The sequence below is a fragment of the Pseudophryne corroboree genome, chromosome 5, assembly GCF_028390025.1.
Source record: "Pseudophryne corroboree isolate aPseCor3 chromosome 5, aPseCor3.hap2, whole genome shotgun sequence".
NCBI lineage: Eukaryota > Metazoa > Chordata > Amphibia > Anura > Myobatrachidae > Pseudophryne > Pseudophryne corroboree.
Window position 1 is genome coordinate 523541311 of NC_086448.1, and position 18380 is coordinate 523559690.

Below are 18380 nucleotides of genomic sequence, written 5' to 3' on the forward strand. Positions count from 1 at the left end.
AAATGCAGAATTTTAGCCTGATCGCTACGCTGCGAACAACGGCAGCTAGCAATCAACTCAGAATGACCCCCAATAATCTCTTTACCTTCCTATTGAGAATATGATGTAGTCCACATACACCTATCCTCAAATTGCGCAAAATATCCCCATTTATCGTGCCACGGATTTTGCTACTTAGCAGCACCAAAACACTAATCCTAAATCCCTAGTACACTATAGAAAACTTACAGATGTGTCCTGCTACAGTGTTGCCGCTTATAGTAGCATACTGTAGCGGGTTTGCGATGCTTAGGCACCGCAACATACTGCTATCCATCTCCTCTTCACCTTAATGGGGCGGTGGCTTCCATTACAGGGAATGCATATGCATACACTATGCTACTGTACGTTATACGTACAGTATGTACGCATCCCAGCAACAAACCAAGAGGACACATTTGTAAGACACAAAGTTGAGAATAAAGTAGCACAATGAAGGAAAAAGTAGCAAAGTTGAGGAAAAAGTACACAATGCAGGCTAAACAAGGAAAACAAAGCACAAAAGGGCTAATTAGCCAATACAATATAATACACTTAAGCAGATGGAAAGTATAAAAGAACAGAATTTATTCACATAACAAACAAGCTAAAGCAGGTAAAATATATGGAAACAAAGTTCATATACAGTAACCTTGAGTATTGAGCATTGTCAGCTGATATATTGGGCAGAATATGTATGAAATTTTATTGACAGTGGGGTATTTCCTGCAGCCGCAAGGTTTTTCAGTGGACAAAAAATAGGATTCGGTGACTTCTATAGAAATCACTGCATCTTTTTTCTCGCACCTCCATTGCAAGTCTGATTTTTCTCTTAAAATCTATATTTTTAGGAAAAATCAGGGACTTACTCTGACAGCCTTGCGGCACCCCCCAGAGGAATAATTAAGTTATTTGTAGTTTCCAATTGGCTTATTTAATCTGTAATTGCTCAACTACCGAAGCAGTGTCTCCTCCTCCAGCGTCGGGATCCAGTCCTCTACATTGGTATGTAGTGTTGTGTGAGTGTCATTAGTATGTAAGTACTGTATGAGTGAGTGTGTGTGTGCATGAGTGTGTGTGCGTGTGTATGTGACCCCCCCATGCCGTATCATCTCCCCCCCTCCCCCAAGTCACCCAGCAGCCCTTGAGCATCCCAGTAGCCTCTTTCCCAGTGGGAAGATGGAGAGGAGACAATCGGGAGCAGCAGAGAACCCTGACCAGATGAGTATTTTTTTTTGTTCACGCACTGTGGGGTTTTCAATGCTGAAAACCCTGCAAACATTTTTTTTTTAATTTAGATACCACAGATATTGAGAGCAGGCCATGGTAATCTAAAATTGGTTGCGAAGTACGCACAGTTTTTTACCTCTCTAAACATTGTGCCCAATTGAATTCCTCCCTGTGTTGTGGAATGGGTTCCTTATCCTCAGTATGACCTATTGGTTAATGGTATAAATGGGCCAATGGTATGTACTGTATATGTGGCCCTTTAAATTATCACAATGATCCAACTTTAAAGCCTAGGCTGGTAACAGAAAAATTGGAGTGTGACCTTCAGGTGCCATCGGGCCTTATATGCTAGGGTTCGCTGGCAGTGGCACTTGTGGTTTTCAGAATTGGAAATAAGAAGGCTAGCTGAGACTTGCACTACACCAGTAAAAAGGAAAATTATTTGTATTTTTTTCACACAATTTATTGACTCTACACCTACATCCCACATTTTAAAGTTCTATTAAATGAAATCAGACTCTTTAACATATTACATTAAACCAGATCACAATTTACTGCACTTCTCTGTAACTGTTCTTTTCTCTACATAACACTATAGTCTCTCTCCTTTAGGTGCATATATACTAGAGATGAGCGCCTGAAATTTTTCGGGTTTTGTGTTTTGGTTTTGGGTTCGGTTCCGCGGCCGTGTTTTGGGTTCGACCGCGTTTTGGCAAAACCTCACCGAATTTTTTTTGTCGGATTCGGGTGTGTTTTGGATTCGGGTGTTTTTTTCAAAAAACCCTAAAAAACAGCTTAAATCATAGAATTTGGGGGTAATTTTGATCCCAAAGTATTATTAACCTCAAAAAACATAATTTACACTCATTTTCAGCCTATTCTGAACACATCACACCTCACAATATTATTTTTAGTCCTAAAATTTGCACCGAGGTCGCTGTGTGAGTAAGATAAGCGACCCTAGTGGCCGACACAAACACCGGGCCCATCTAGGAGTGGCACTGCAGTGTCACGCAGGATGTCCCTTCCAAAAAACCCTCCCCAAACAGCACATGACGCAAAGAAAAAAAGAGGCGCAATGAGGTAGCTGACTGTGTGAGAAAGATAAGCGACCCTAGTGGCCGACACAAACACCGGGCCCATCTAGGAGTGGCACTGCAGTGTCACGCAGGATGTCCCTTCCAAAAAACCCTCCCCAATCAGCACATGATGCAAAGAAAAAGAAAAGAAAAAAGAGGTGCAAGATGGAATTATCCTTGGGCCCTCCCACCCACCCTTATGTTGTATAAACAAAACAGGACATGCACACTTTAACCAACCCATCATTTCAGTGACAGGGTCTGCCACACGACTGTGACTGATATGACGGGTTGGTTTGGACCCCCCCCAAAAAAGAAGCAATTAATCTCTCCTTGCACAAACTGGCTCTACAGAGGCAAGATGTCCACCTCATCTTCACCCTCCGATATATCACCGTGTACATCCCCCTCCTCACAGATTATCAATTCGTCCCCACTGGAATCCACCATCTCAGCTCCCTGTGTACTTTGTGGAGGCAATTGCTGCTGGTCAATGTCTCCGCGGAGGAATTGATTATAATTCATTTTAATGAACATCATCTTCTCCACATTTTCTGGATGTAACCTCGTACGCCGATTGCTGACAAGGTGAGCGGCGGCACTAAACACTCTTTCGGAGTACACACTTGTGGGAGGGCAACTTAGGTAGAATAAAGCCAGTTTGTGCAAGGGCCTCCAAATTGCCTCTTTTTCCTGCCAGTATAAGTACGGACTGTGTGACGTGCCTACTTGGATGCGGTCACTCATATAATCCTCCACCATTCTATCAATGTTGAGAGAATCATATGCAGTGACAGTAGACGACATGTCCGTAATCGTTGTCAGGTCCTTCAGTCCGGACCAGATGTCAGCATCAGCAGTCGCTCCAGACTGCCCTGCATCACCGCCAGCGGGTGGGCTCGGAATTCTGAGCCTTTTCCTCGCACCCCCAGTTGCGGGAGAATGTGAAGGAGGAGATGTTGACAGGTCGCGTTCCGCTTGACTTGACAATTTTGTCACCAGCAGGTCTTTCAACCCCAGCAGACCTGTGTCTGCCGGAAAGAGAGATCCAAGGTAGGCTTTAAATCTAGGATCGAGCACGGTGGCCAAAATGTAGTGCTCTGATTTCAACAGATTGACCACCCGTGAATCCTTGTTAAGCGAATTAAGGGCTGCATCCACAAGTCCCACATGCCTAGCGGAATCGCTCCGTGTTAGCTCCTTCTTCAATGCCTCCAGCTTCTTCTGCAAAAGCCTGATGAGGGGAATGACCTGACTCAGGCTGGCAGTGTCTGAACTGACTTCACGTGTGGCAAGTTCAAAGGGCATCAGAACCTTGCACAACGTTGAAATCATTCTCCACTGCACTTGAGACAGGTGCATTCCATCTCCTATATCGTGCTCAATTGTATAGGCTTGAATGGCCTTTTGCTGCTCCTCCAACCTCTGAAGCATATAGAGGGTTGAATTCCACCTCGTTACCACTTCTTGCTTCAGATGATGGCAGGGCAGGTTCAGTAGTTTTTGGTGGTGCTCCAGTCTTCTGTACGTGGTGCCTGTACGCCGAAAGTGTCCCGCAATTCTTCTGGCCACCGACAGCATCTCTTGCACACCCCTGTCGTTTTTTAAAAAATTCTGCACCACCAAATTCAAGGTATGTGCAAAACATGGGACGTGCTGGAATTTGCCCATATTTAATGCACACACAATATTGCTGGCGTTGTCCGATGCCACAAATCCACAGGAGAGTCCAATTGGGGTAAGCCATTCCGCGATGATCTTCCTCAGTTGCCGTAAGAGGTTTTCAGCTGTGTGCGTATTCTGGAAAGCGGTGATACAAAGCGTAGCCTGCCTAGGAAAGAGTTGGCGTTTGCGAGATGCTGCTACTGGTGCCGCCGCTGCTGTTCTTGCGGCGGGAGTCCATACATCTACCCAGTGGGCTGTCACAGTCATATAGTCCTGACCCTGCCCTGCTCCACTTGTCCACATGTCCGTGGTTAAGTGGACATTGGGTACAACTGCATTTTTTAGGACACTGGTGAGTCTTTTTCTGACGTCCGTGTACATTCTCGGTATCGCCTGCCTAGAGAAGTGGAACCTAGATGGTATTTGGTAACGGGGGCACACTGCCTCAATAAATTGTCTAGTTCCCTGTGAACTAACGGCGGATACCGGACGCACGTCTAACACCAACATAGTTGTCAAGGACTCAGTTATCCGCTTTGCAGTAGGATGACTGCTGTGATATTTCATCTTCCTCGCAAAGGACTGTTGAACAGTCAATTGCTTACTGGAAGTAGTACAAGTGGGCTTACGACTTCCCCTCTGGGATGACCATCGACTCCCAGCGGCAACAACAGCAGCGCCAGCAGCAGTAGGCGTTACACGCAAGGATGCATCGGAGGAATCACAGGCAGGAGAGGACTCGTCAGACTTGCCAGTGACATGGCCTGCAGGACTATTGGCATTCCTGGGGAAGGAGGAAATTGACACTGAGGGAGTTGGTGGGGTGGTTTGCGTGAGCTTGGTTACAAGAGGAAGGGATTTACTGGTCAGTGGACTGCTTCCGCTGTCACCCAAAGTTTTTGAACTTGTCACTGACTTATTATGAATGCGCTGCAGGTGACGTATAAGGGAGGATGTTCCCAGGTGGTTAACGTCCTTACCCCTACTTATTACAGCTTGACAAAGGGAACACACGGCTTGACACCTGTTGTCCGCATTTCTGGTGAAATACCTCCACACCGAAGAGCTGATTTTTTTGGTATTTTCACCTGGCATGTCAACGGCCATATTCCTCCCACGGACAACAGGTGTCTCCCCGGGTGCCTGACTTAAACAAACCACCTCACCATCAGAATCCTCCTGGTCAATTTCCTCCCCAGCGCCAGCAGCACCCATATCCTCCTCATCCTGGTGTACTTCAACACTGACATCTTCAATCTGACTATCAGGAACTGGACTGCGGGTGCTCCTTCCAGCACTTGCAGGGGGCATGCAAATAGTGGAAGGCGCATGCTCTTCACGTCCAGTGTTGGGAAGGTCAGGCATCGCAAACGACACAATTGGACTCTCCTTGTGGATTTGGGATTTCAAAGAACGCACAGTTCTTTGCGGTGCTTTTGCCAGCTTGAGTCTTTTCAGTTTTCTAGCGAGAGGCTGAGTGCTTCCATCCTCATGTGAAGCTGAACCACTAGCCATGAACATAGGCCAGGGCCTCAGCCGTTCCTTGCCACTCCGTGTGGTAAATGGCATATTGGCAAGTTTACGCTTCTCCTCCGACAATTTTATTTTAGGTTTTGGAGTCCTTTTTTTTCTGATATTTGGTGTTTTGGATTTGACATGCTCTGTACTATGACATTGGGCATCGGCCTTGGCAGACGACGTTGCTGGCATTTCATCGTCTCGGCCATGACTAGTGGCAGCAGCTTCAGCACGAGGTGGAAGTGGATCTTGATCTTTCCCTAATTTTGGAACCTCAACTTTTTTGTTCTCCATATTTTATAGGCAGAACTAAAAGGCACCTCAGGTAAACAATGGAGATGGATGGATTGGATACTAGTATACAATTATGGACGGACTGCCACGGTTAGGTGGTATAAAAAAACCACGGTTAGGTGGTATATATTATAATAATAATACAATTATGGATGGACGGACTGCCTGCCGACTGCCGACACAGAGGTAGCCACAGCCGTGAACTACCGCACTGTACACTGGTTGATAAAGAGATAGTAGTATACTCGTAACAACTAGTATGACACTATGACGACGGTATAAAGAAAGAAAAAAAAATACCACAGTTAGGTGGTATATATTATAATAATAATACAATTATGGATGGACGGACTGCCTGCCGACTGCCGACACAGAGGTAGCCACAGCCGTGAACTACCGCACTGTACACTGGTTGATAAAGAGATAGTAGTATACTCGTAACAACTAGTATGACACTATGACGGTATAAAGAATGAAAAAAAAACCACGGTTAGGTGGTATATATTATAATAATAATACAATTATGGATGGACGGACTGCCTGCCGACTGCCGACACAGAGGTAGCCACAGCCGTGAACTACCGCACTGTACACTGGTTGATAAAGAGATAGTAGTATACTCGTAACAACTAGTATGACACTATGACGACGGTATAAAGAAAGAAAAAAAAATACCACGGTTAGGTGGTATATATTATAATAATAATACAATTATGGATGGACGGACTGCCTGCCGACTGCCGACACAGAGGTAGCCACAGCCGTGAACTACCGCACTGTACACTGGTTGATAAAGAGATAGTAGTATACTCGTAACAACTAGTATGACACTATGACGACGGTATAAAGAAAGAAAAAAAAATACCACAGTTAGGTGGTATATATTATAATAATAATACAATTATGGATGGACGGACTGCCTGCCGACTGCCGACACAGAGGTAGCCACAGCCGTGAACTACCGCACTGTACACTGGTTGATAAAGAGATAGTAGTATACTCGTAACAACTAGTATGACACTATGACGACGGTATAAAGAATGAAAAAAAAACCACGGTTAGGTGGTATATATTATAATAATAATACAATTATGGATGGACGGACTGCCTGCTGACTGCCGACACAGAGGTAGCCACAGCCGTGAACTACCGCACTGTACACTGGTTGATAAAGAGATAGTAGTATACTCGTAACAACTAGTATGACACTATGACGACGGTATAAAGAATGAAAAAAAAACCACGGTTAGGTGGTATATATTATAATAATAATACAATTATGGATGGACGGACTGCCTGCCGACTGCCGACACAGAGGTAGCCACAGCCGTGAACTACCGCACTGTACACTGGTTGATAAAGAGATAGTAGTATACTCGTAACAACTAGTATGACACTATGACGGTATAAAGAATGAAAAAAAAACCACGGTTAGGTGGTATATATTATAATAATAATACAATTATGGATGGACGGACTGCCTGCCGACTGCCGACACAGAGGTAGCCACAGCCGTGAACTACCGCACTGTACACTGGTTGATAAAGAGATAGTAGTATACTCGTAACAACTAGTATGACACTATGACGACGGTATAAAGAAAGAAAAAAAAATACCACGGTTAGGTGGTATATATTGTAATACAATTATGGATGGACGGACTGCCTGCCGAGTTCCGACTGCCGACACAGAGGTAGCCACAGCCGTGAACTACCGCACTGTACTGTGTCTGCTGCTAATATAGACTGGTTGATAAAGAGATAGTATACAATACATACAACAATATACTACTATACTGGTGGTCAGGCACTGGTCACCACTAGTCACACTGGCAGTGGCACTCCTGCAGCAAAAGTGTGCACTGTTTAATTTTAAATTAATATAATATTATGTACTCCTGGGGGCTCCTGCTATAACAACCTGCAGTGCTCCCCAGTCTCCCCCACAATTATTATAAGCTTTGCCTTTTATACATTGATGTGCAGCACACTGGGCTGAGCTGAGTGCACACAGACTGAGTCACACTGTGTGACTGGCTGCTGCTGTGTATCGTTTTTTTTCAGGCAGAGAACGGATATAGCAGAGAACGGATATATTATATTAAAATAAATAAAAGTTAACTAACAACAACTGCACTGGTCACTGTGGTAAACTCTGTCTGACTCTGCACAATCTCTCTCTCTCTTCTAATCTAATTTCTAATGGAGAGGACGCCAGCCACGTCCTCTCCCTATCAATCTCAATGCACGTGTGAAAATGGCGGCGACGCGCGGCTCCTTATATAGAATCCGAGTCTCGCGAGAATCCGACAGCGTCATGATGACGTTCGGGCGCGCTCGGGTTAACCGAGCAAGGCGGGAGGATCCGAGTCTGCTCGGACCCGTAAAAAAAACATGAAGTTCGTGCGGGTTCGGTTTCAGAGAAACCGAACCCGCTCATCTCTAATATATACTAAACCTTGGAGAGTGATAAAGTGTAGAGAGATAAATTACCAATCACCTCCTAACCAGTAATCCTCCACTTCAGTGAGCTCAGCTGAGCCAGTTGCCATCTCTGTGACAGCACTGGCTCAGTGGCTTCACTGTAACTGGCAGTAACTTCCTATTGGAAGTAGAGATGTGCACTTGAAATTTTTCGGGTTTTGTGTTTTGGTTTTGGGTTCGGTTCCGCGGCCGTGTTTTGGGTTCGACCGCGTTTTGGCAAAACCTCACCGAATTTTTTTTGTCGGATTCGGGTGTGTTTTGGATTCGGGTGTTTTTTTCAAAAAACACTAAAAAACAGCTTAAATCATAGAATTTGGGGGTCATTTTGATCCCAAAGTATTATTAACCTCAAAAACCATAATTTCCACTCATTTTCAGTCTATTCTGAACACTGAACACCTCACAATATTATTTTTAGTCCTAAAATTTGCACCGAGGTCGCTGGATGACTAAGCTAAGCGACCCTAGTGGCCGACACAAACACCTGGCCCATCTAGGAGTGGCACTGCAGTGTCACGCAGGATGGCCCTTCCAAAAAACACTCCCCAAACAGCACATGACGCAAAGAAAAAAAGAGGCGCAATGAGGTAGCTGTGTGAGTAAGATAAGCGACCCTAGTGGCCGACACAAACACCTGGCCCATCTAGGAGTGGCACTGCAGTGTCACGCAGGATGGCCCTTCCAAAAAACACTCCCCAAACAGCACATGACGCAAAGAAAAAAAGAGGCGCAATGAGGTAGCTGTGTGAGTAAGATAAGCGACCCTAGTGGCCGACACAAACACCTGGCCCATCTAGGAGTGGCACTGCAGTGTCACGCAGGATGGCCCTTCCAAAAAACACTCCCCAAACAGCACATGACGCAAAGAAAAAAAGAGGCGCAATGAGGTAGCTGTGTGAGTAAGGTAAGCGACCCTAGTGGCCGACACAAACACCTGGCCCATCTAGGAGTGGCACTGCAGTGTCACGCAGGATGGCCCTTCCAAAAAACACTCCCCTAACAGCACATGACGGAAAGAAAAAAAGAGGCGCAATGAGGTAGCTGTGTGAGTAAGGTAAGCGACCCTAGTGGCCAACACAAACACCTGGCCCATCTAGGAGTGGCACTGCAGTGTCACGCAGGATGGCCCTTCCAAAAAACACTCCCCAAACAGCACATGACGCAAAGAAAAAAAGAGGCGCAATGAGGTAGCTGTGTGAGTAAGATAAGCGACCCTAGTGGCCGACACAAACACCTGGCCCATCTAGGAGTGGCACTGCAGTGTCACGCAGGATGGCCCTTCAAAAAAACACTCCCCAAACAGCACATGACGCAAAGAAAAAAAGAGGCGCAATGAGGTAGCTGTGTGAGTAAGATAAGCGACCCTAGTGGCCGACACAAACACCTGGCCCATCTAGGAGTGGCACTGCAGTGTCACGTAGGATGGCCCTTCCAAAAAACACTCCCCAAACAGCACATGACGCAAAGAAAAAAAGAGGCGCAATGAGGTAGCTGTGTGAGTAAGATAAGCGACCCTAGTGGCCGACACAAACACCTGGCCCATCTAGGAGTGGCACTGCAGTGTCACGCAGGATGGCCCTTCCAAAAAACACTCCCCAAACAGCACATGACGCAAAGAAAAAAAGAGGCGCAATGAGGTAGCTGTGTGAGTAAGATAAGCGACCCTAGTGGCCGACACAAACACCTGGCCCATCTAGGAGTGGCACTGCAGTGGATTTACTGGTCAGTGGACTGCTTCCGCTGTCGCCCAAAGTTTTTGAACTTATCACTGACTTATTATGAATGCGCTGCAGGTGACGTATAAGGGAGGATGTTCCGAGGTGGTTAACGTCCTTACCCCTACTTATTACAGCTTGACAAAGGCAACACACGGCTTGACAAATGTTGTCCGCATTTCTGTTGAAATACTTCCACACCGAAGAGCTGATTTTTTTGGTATTTTCACCAGGCATGTCAATGGCCATATTCCTCCCACGGACAACAGGTGTCTCCCCGGGTGCCTGACTTAAACAAACCACCTCACCATCAGAATCCTCCTTGTCAATTTCCTCCCCAGCGCCAGCAACACCCATATCCTCCTCATCCTGGTGTACTTCAACACTGACATCTTCAATATGACTATCAGGAACTGGACTGCGGGTGCTCCTTCCAGCACTTGCAGGGGGCGTGCAAATTGTGGAAGGCGCATGCTCTTCACGTCCAGTGTTGGGAAGGTCAGGCATTGCAACCGACACAATTGGACTTTCCTTGTGGATTTGGGATTTCGAAGAACGCACAGTTCTTTGCTGTGCTTTTGCCAGCTTGAGTCTTTTCATTTTTCTAGCGAGAGGCTGAGTGCTTCCATCCTCATGTGAAGCTGAACCACTAGCCATGAACATAGGCCAGGGCCTCAGCCGTTCCTTGCCACTCCGTGTGGTAAATGGCATATTGGCAAGTTTACGCTTCTCCTCCGACAATTTTATTTTAGATATTGGAGTCCGTTTTTTACTGATATTTGGTGTTTTGGATTTTACATGCTCTGTACTATGACATTGGGCATCGGCCTTGGCAGACGACGTTGCTGGCATTTCATCGTCTCGGCCATGACTAGTGGCAGCAGCTTCAGCACGAGGTGGAAGTCGATCTTGATCTTTCCCTATTTTTGGAACCTCAACATTTTTGTTCTCCATATTTTAATAGGCACAACTAAAAGGCACCTCAGGTAAACAATGGAGATGGATGGATACTAGTATACTTATGGATGGACGAGCGACTGCCGACACAGAGGTAGCTACAGCCGTCGACTACCGTACTGTGTCTGCTGCTAATATAGACTGGATGATAATGAGATAAAATTAAAATATATATATATATATATATATATATATATCACACTAGTACTGCAGCCGGACAGGTATATATTATGTAATGACGGACCTGCTGGACACTGTCTGTCAGCACTGCAGACTCCTAAAGTAAGCTACTAGTATCAAGAAGATAGAAAAAAAAAAACCACGGGTAGGTGGTATACAATTATGGATGGACGAGCGACTGCCGACACAGAGGTAGCTACAGCCGTGGACTACCGTACTGTGTCTGCTGCTAATATAGACTGGATGATAATGAGATAAAATTAAAATATATATATATATCACACTAGTACTGCAGCCGGACAGGTATATATTATGTAATGACGGACCTGCTGGACACTGTCTGTCAGCACTGCAGACTCCTAAAGTAAGCTACTAGTATCAAGAAGATAGAAAAAAAAAAAACCACGGGTAGGTGGTATACAATTATGGATGGACGAGCGACTGCCGACACAGAGGTAGCTACAGCTGTGGACTACCGTACTGTGTCTGCTGCTAATATAGACTGGATGATAATGAGATAAAATTAAAATATATATATATATCACACTAGTACTGCAGCCGGACAGGTATATATTATGTAATGACGGACCTGCTGGACACTGTCTGTCAGACTCAGCACTGCAGACTCCTAAAGTAAGCTACTAGTATCAAGAAGATAGAAAAAAAAAAAACACGGGTAGGTGGTATACAATTATGGATGGACGAGCGACTGCCGACACAGAGGTAGCTACAGCCGTGGACTACCATACTGTGTCTGCTGCTAATATAGACTGGATGATAATGAGATAAAATTAAAATATATATATATATCACACTAGTACTGCAGCCAGACAGGTATATATTATGTAATGACGGACCTGCTGGACACTGTCTGTCAGACTCAGCACTGCAGACTCCTAAAGTAAGCTACTAGTATCAAGAAGATAGAAAAAAAAAAAAAAACACGGGTAGGTGGTATACAATTATAGATGGACGAGCGACTGCCGACACAGAGGTAGCTACAGCCGTGGACTACCGTACAGTGTCTGCTGCTAATATAGACTGGATGATAATGAGATAAAATTAAAATATATATATATATCACACTAGTACTGCAGCCGGACAGGTATATATTATGTAATGACGGACCTGCTGGACACTGTCTGCAGAATGCGTTTATAAAAACACCACACGACGAGTGTTTAACTTTTTCAGGCAGACAATCACAATATACTGGTGGTCAGCAGACAATCACAATACTGGTGGTCAGTGGTCACTGGTCAGTCACACTGGCAGTGGCACTCTGGCAGCAAAAGTGTGCACTGTACTTAAATGTACTCCTGCTATAACTGCTCCCCAGTCTCCCCCACAATTAAGCTGTGTGAGCAGTGAGCACTCAGCAGTCAGATAATGATATACAGTATATGATGCAGCACACTGGGCTGAGCACAGATATGGTATGTGTGACTGTGTCACACTGTGTATCGTTTTTTTTCAGGCAGAGAACAGATTAATTAAACTGGTGGCACTGGTCACTGGTCACACTATCAGCAGCAAGTAGTACTCCTCCTATATGCTCCCCAAAATTTGTGTCTCTCTCTAGTACTCTAGTCACTCTAAACGGAGAGGACGCCAGCCACGTCCTCTCCCTATCAATCTCAATGCCCGTGTGAAAATGGCGGTGACGCGCGGCTCCTTATATAGAATCCGAGTCTCGCGATAGAATCCGAGCCTCGCGAGAATCCGACAGCGGGATGATGACGTTCGGGCGCGCTCGGGTTAACCGAGCAAGGCGGGAAGATCCGAGTCGCTCGGCCCCGTGTAAAAAAACCTGAAGTTCGGGCGGGTTCGGATTCCGAGGAACCGAACCCGCTCATCTCTAATTGGAAGTTCTACCTGGTAGTCACTCGCAGGACAGGCAGTCCCATTGGGAGGTGTTTCTTCCCTCTGGGACTGTCAGACTGGACAGCAATTATCAGAGAGCTGGCGTCCTATAGGAAGCCACTACCTGTCTGATCGTAAGCCCAAGCCAGCTTCTAAGGACTGCATTCGATGCAGTCCACAGAAGTCGGTGGTTTGCACATGAAAACTGAAGCCGTCACTTGTGCACATGCGCCGCTCCCGGTGCCTGTCAGCTCCATTGCTCAGGCACCCGGACCTGGCTGGTCGGAGTCGGCTCTCTCCTCTGCGTCATGGGCAGCAGCAGTCTCCCTTCCCAAAAAAGGGAGGAGCCGCTGCTGCTCCTGTCTTTTTTCAAACACAGCCCGTAACATGGCAGTTAGGAGCTGATTGGCTCACTTTACTTTATCACTATAAAAGGCTACTTTTTAATACTCAGCCATAGTGCATTTCTAAGTACTTCATCTGTATACCAAGCTATAGTCGATCAGATATACTGTAGATACTGTACATAGTAATGTTGGAAAAGGTCACAGGTACATCATGTTTGACCTTATATAAATTCTAATTTCTAATTATGTTTATGGAAAACCCCCCCCCCCCATAATGCTACAGTTTCAAATTTTGCATCACAGCAGGGGGAAAAAAAATCCCTTCTTATCCCATAAATGCAGTTGTACCTAAAGGCCCATACACACTTGACGATGCACACGTCGTTAACGACCGTCGTTAACGACTTCCCTTGAACTTCCCTTCAACAGCTGAGCAAACTACATGAGCACACACACTACCAACGACCAAAGACCAAAGACCATTCATCGTTGAAGCATCCAAGCTGAACAGTTTATTAAAATAATGAGCTGGGAACAGGGCTGGTGAACAGTGGCTTGGTCGTTGGTCGTTCACACCATACACATTCAACGACGTCTCTGGTCGGTAACGACCATAGTGGAAATTGAGCATACATGCTCCACAGATAAGCGAGGGTCGTTAACGTCCCACGGGGCCGCGCATCGGTGGTCGTCGGATGCATACACACTTGACGATATAATGAGCGACGTCGTTGATGAGGGCTGAAATGAACGACGTCGCTCATTTTATCGTCAAGTGTGTATGGGCCTTTAGATCAATCTCTGTCTACTAGTTACATCTGTGCAAGAGGTTGGTCCATTTGGTGTAGGAGTTTCCTATGCAGAGCTGTAATCTCATGTTCACACCTCGTTTCTTGCAGTTTGCAGTATTTAAGCTCATTGTATTCTATACATTGCACAAGTAGAGAAGTAGAGCAGCTGTTTCCTTCTTACTTTCAAACGATTTACAGTGAATCATCTTAGCCTCTATGTAAAATTTCAACTTAATGTAGTCCTGGCATTTGTGATGAGCTGGGTGCTTAATTTTATAGAATAACCTATTGAACAAGCTGTTCTTGGACATTCCCATCTCAACTAAATGTTAAAAGTATTAAAATTCACATTAGCGTACAAAGAAATTTTGCATGGGTAATCCTTTAATACAGTGTTTTATGGGTCTATTAACTGCACAGCAGCTGGTGACATGATGAATTTAATCCATTAAAATATTCAGTAAGAGGTTTAAAAGTCATCTTTTTCAAACACAATCATGCTTCAGGGGAAGTAAACTTCTCTTAGGGCAAGGAAAAAGGTGCTGGCTTTACATCGTCAGGTGGGAAAATTGCCAGTTGGAATATCCACATAATACAGCACTTTTAAATAAATAAACTACACCACTAAACTACCTAGTGTATAACATGTGTATACCATGTTCATAATAAACATACTGAACTCCAACAGACATTAAGGGGTACATTTACTAAGCAGTGATAAGAGCGGAGAAGTGAGCCAGTGGAGAAGTTGCCCATGGCAACCAATCAGCACTAAAGTAACATCTATAATTTGCATACTATAAAATGATACAGAGCTGATGGTTGATGGGGAAATATCTCCACTGGCTCACTTTTCCGCTCTTATCACTGCTTAGTAAATGTACCCCTAAAGTACACAATGTTAACACATAGTAATTATACAATAACACTGCAAATAACACAATTATGTGAGCAATCCAGCCAATAAGGACTTTGCTTTCATTGTTTTAATTTATATTTTACTCAGGTACAAAGGTTTGTTTGATCCCAAGACAATGCCCAGCAATAATATGTCCTAATAATAACAGTTACCAGGAAAACAAAGGTGGTTATTCAGATCTCGAAGCATTTTCTACGGGACACTGATTATCGTTAGCACAATGTCAGGACCCATTTTGCGCGTGCACGAACAGTTCTTGCAATGTAGCGCGCAGTCTGACATCAGACTGTCAGTGATTGACAGTCTAGTGCCATCTGAGGGCGAAGAGGGAGCGGTGACGGACACTGTTTCTCTAAACGGAGGTGTGTCACCACCACTTAGGGGCAAGGAAGAGGCCAGGGATCACCGTTGTTGGACGACGATTTTCTGGTCTCTGTGATGGACAACTTTTGCATCACCATGGGTGCCGCAAGTTGCCCAATGGTGAGGGACTGATCCAGTGCTGCGTCCTAGTATGCCGGTTGGATCAATACTGCAGCAGGAGGCGTCTGCATTAGCATTCTAAGGAATAGCACCTCCAACCACATCTGAATCAGGACCAAGGTGCTTGAACTGCCTGTAAATTATTGTTTTTGCTAAGAGGCAGCCAATTCTCATTGTTAAGTAAATCAATAGGGAGTCCCATAAAAGCTGCATGATATTTTAGAATTATACCATTGATTGGAGTTATAATTAGATTGCGACACAATTATGCTATAAAAACCACTTTATAAATGAGAACTATGTTTCACTGCAGGGGCGTAACCAGAACTTTGTGGGCCTAATATTAACATATTGAAGGAGCCCCTGTCCCAATGCACCTAGAGAGACACCTCTCCACAGCAGTTGTTCATTTTATGCCCCATAATAGTGCAATAGTTCATTTTCTGGACCATAGTAGTGCCCTAGTTAATGTTGTACCCCATAGTAGTGCCCTAGTTTATTTTATGAACCATCGTAGTTCCCTAGTTTACATGTCACATTGTAGTTACAGTGCCCCAGTTCAGAGGCGTCACTCACCTCTTTTGCACCCGGTGCGTGAAAGGGGTGTGGCTTCACGAGAGGGGCATGGCTAAGCAGACGTCCGCTGGAGAGGGCATGACTTCACGGGAGGATGCGTAGCTAAGCGCCCCGACCAGTGTTTTCGTCGCTCTGGAGGTGCGGGAGTTGTGGGCTGCCTCCGGAGACTAGCGTGTCTCTATTGCCTGCTCCTACAAGGTGACAGGAGCCGGGTTGCTGCAAGTAATGTTATAGTGCAGCAACCCGGCTTCTGTCACTGAGCAGGAGCCAGCACTTTGGTGTCACCCCCGCACCCACCTTGTGACGCTGCCCCAGTTCTTATTATGCCACACTACAATGCCTCCATTTCATATTGTGCCACATTACAGTGCCCCAATTCTTATCATGTAACATTATAGTGCCTTCCACATTACAACGAGTAGATCAGATTATGTTACATTACAGTGCCCTCTGGTTTATATTGTGCCACATTACAGTGCCCCCTTACCATTATAACATCCACTACATACTCCTCTCACTGAAAATGTAATGTCACAGGCTGGGCAATGGATCAGACCCAATTGCTTAGCAGGAAAATCTGGGTGCTCTGTCAATCTAGGGGTGTGACCCCAATGTAAAAAATAAAAATAAAGCAAACAATCTAATTGAGTGACACTGTAGCTGGACTGTCCCCAGGCATGCTTTTTTTATACATAAAAGGGTGCTGTGTTCACCTAGGGGTGCTCTGTCAATCAAGGGGTCTGACGCAGTGTAAAAAAAAAATATATATATATAATTGCAAAAATATATAAATATATATATATATTTATTTTTGTGCTATACCCCAATGTACTATACTATTTTTTTCTGTGACACTACCAGTCAGACCGCAATGTTGTACGTGCTTTGTTGTACATAGGCCCTCATTCCGAGTTGTTCGCTCGCAAGCTGCAGTGCACACGCTGAGCCGCCGCCTACTGGGTGTGAATCTTAGCTTAGCAAAATTGCGAACGAAAGATTCTCAAAATTGCAAATAGAAATTTCTAAGCAGTTTCTGAGTAGCTCGACACTTACTCTGCCACTGCGATCAGTTCAGTCAGTTTCGTTCCTGGTTTGACGTCACAAACACACCCAGCGTTCGCCCAGACACTCCCCCGTTTCTCCAGCCACTCCCGCGTTTTTCCCAGAAACGGCAGCGTTTTTTCACACACTCCCATAAAACGGCCAGTTTCCGCTCAGAAACACCCACTTCCTGTCAATCACACTCCGATCACCAGAACGAAGAAAAAACCTCGTAATGCCGTGAGTAAAATACCTAACTTCTTAGCAAATTTACTTGGCGCAGTCGCAGTGCGAACATTGCTCATGCGCAATTAGCGGAAAATCGATGCGATGCGAAGAAAATTACCGAGCGAACAACTCGGAATGAGGGCCATAAAGGGGTGCTGTTTCTGACAAGGAAATGCTGTGTTCATACAGGGGTGCTCTGTCAATCTAGGGGTTCGACCCCAGTGTAAAACAAAATGTGTGTGTGTGTGTGTGTGTATATATATATATATATAGAGAGAGAGAGAGAGAGAGAGAGAGAGAGAGAGAGAGACACAGAAAATATTGGTGGCACTCGGAAATAAATATACGGAGTCAACGCTGGTGAGGTCGACATTTCAGAGACTGCTCCCTTTTATCAAGACCCAACTTCAATTGCTTTCTGTAAGTAATATTGGCCTATAGCTTGTTTACCCAGAGTATGCTTCATGGCCTATAAGTTCCTGTTCCTTATATAGAAGTGTCCATATATTAAGTATGGTTATTTATATCACTGTGACATTGTGACACTTGTGGTTTTACCACTCCCATTATAGAGGTAATAAACATCCATCACCCTACTAGATTGTTATTGGTTATAGGGCTACAATTTGGTTTGTGAAATTAGGTGTCCCGTACTTGATGTGCTTGGATGTCTATGCTAACAGTTTGGTCCTTATACTATAGTCGGACGCTGTCTATAGGGATCGTTTTTGCTCCATTCAGGTATTTTGTACAGTATTTATATATGTATATTTGTATCTTTTTCTAGGATTATGCTTTATTTGGTGTATTATTCTATTTCCTGTATTGAGCCGTTACTTACCAATAGAGATGAGCGGGTTCATCCGAACCCCCCAAACTTCACGTGTTTTACATGGGCACGAGGCAGCCTCGGATCTTCCCGCCTTGCTCGGTTAACCCAAACGAGGCCGAACGCCATCATCCCGCTGTCGTTTTCTCGCGAGATTCGTATTC